The sequence below is a fragment of the Arachis ipaensis genome, chromosome B02 (assembly GCF_000816755.2).
Source record: "Arachis ipaensis cultivar K30076 chromosome B02, Araip1.1, whole genome shotgun sequence".
Classification (NCBI taxonomy): Eukaryota; Viridiplantae; Streptophyta; class Magnoliopsida; order Fabales; family Fabaceae; genus Arachis; species Arachis ipaensis.
Genome location: NC_029786.2, coordinates 90,848,387 through 90,850,413, shown reverse-complemented (window position 1 = coordinate 90,850,413; position 2,027 = coordinate 90,848,387).

Here is a 2,027-nt window from a genome sequence, read left to right as displayed (position 1 = left end):
TATAGTAGATTATACGAAGAGAAAGTATGAAAAATAAAGATAAGAATTATAAGGCTATAAAAAGTTCCATTCAAGTTTGACAAGAATAAGACGGTTTATATAGAAATAGTTCTAATAGATGATAAGATTAATTGATTCATTTACTATTTTTTTTCAAGTAATACTAAGTTCAATTTATAAATAGAGTTTAATTTTGATGCACTGATAGTGTAAAGCATTTTATATAGTCGTGCAATCACATCCGTTCTTTTGGATGACCATTCACGCGGTCAATGTGAAATGTATTTATTTTTATTGATGTGTCATTATGTAATTGGATACACGCGTAAAACTACTTTACACTGTCAGTGCATCAAAATTAAATTCTTATAAATATTTGTAGTTCATATTTTAAGTTAATTTTATAAGTACACCATTTCATAAGTCAAAGAAAATTCTTTTTAATAGCTTTGTAAATGCTAATAGTTTTTATATTTAATTTATTTTGCAATACGATAAAATTCATTGTTCAATCAAGTCAAAGACAATTCTTTTTAATAGCTTTATAAATGCTAATAGCTTTTATATTTAATTTGTTTTGCAATACGATAAAATTCATTGTTCAATCAAGAATTATTTGACAAAAATATTTGAGAATGAATTGGTAGAAAGGAAAGTCTATGTCTTCTCAAAGTTTGAGATCGAGAAATCAAGCGGAATATATCTTCTGACTGTACACACGTGCAAAATATCTTTTAAGATAGAGTCAGGTATAGTACATTTGGTCGATGATCGTAAAATTCTAGATAATCATTTTAATTTGCTTGCTCATGCTGATATATTGAAACAAACAAATGAACAATTCTACTTATTTGGTACGTAATTAATTTATATTAACCCACACAAAATTATTTTCCTTTTGATTTTAAGTTTTGCGAAAAAGTTGTATAATAGCATCATTTTATTGATAACAAAAATTTTAACAGTTTATTTATGAAAATATTTGAAATTGTATTGTGACTTTTTTAAAAGGTATATCCTTTTATTAATATACTATTGTTAGTTTTATCGTTTAATATAAAATAAATCAGTAAATTCTTTTTATTTTATACACGTTCGAAGTTATAATTTCTTATATTATTCACTCATTTGTCCTTAATTTGGTACTTTTAATTCAATTTTTTTGTTCAATTAGATGTTATTAGATTCTTGACTAGAAAAGAAAAACTCATATCATGGTCAAAAATAGAGAGAAGTGACCAGTACATTGTGATTGATCTTCATGATTTGCAATATGTAAAATTTTAATATGAATATTTTTTTAGGTTATAATTATGTGTTGTGGTGCAAATTTTTTTTTTCTTTATATATTACTACTTACTCCCTTAATTCTCTCTTTCATTCAAAAATGAGAAAAAAAATAAGATATACACTATGAGATCAATTTACAATCCAATTACTTGATCATCTATGTGATCACCAAGCAACCGAATACATAATTTATTCTCTAATTTATAAAATTTAACAAAGACATTGGTAAATATATTGGTTTCGTATTTATTTATATATTTTATTTATTTATGTTATATTTGTAATTATATTATATCTATTTTTACCAATATATATTTTTTAAAAAGTGTTAGCACATTGTGTATTAAATAAATTAAATGATAGAAGCATTATAATTTAAGCACGTAACTATTTTATTTTTTTAAGCACGTAACTATTTTCTTTTTCAGTCAAGATTAAGTAAAATACTGTAATTTAGACTTGCAATATCAACATATTAATAGTAAAATGAAGAAAAAATGTAATATTATATCAAAAAAAATTTTAAATCATAATTTAAATATTTTAAACGGGATAATTTCATTTAGAGAATTCATAATTCAAACATAATTTTTATACATTTAATAGCTACATTCGAGTTAATACATTTAATACTATATTTAAAAAAATACGAACAATGCACATCATATTATTTATTTATTAATTAAATTATTACAATTCAAATTAATTTTAATAGAATAATTTAAAATTATAATTTC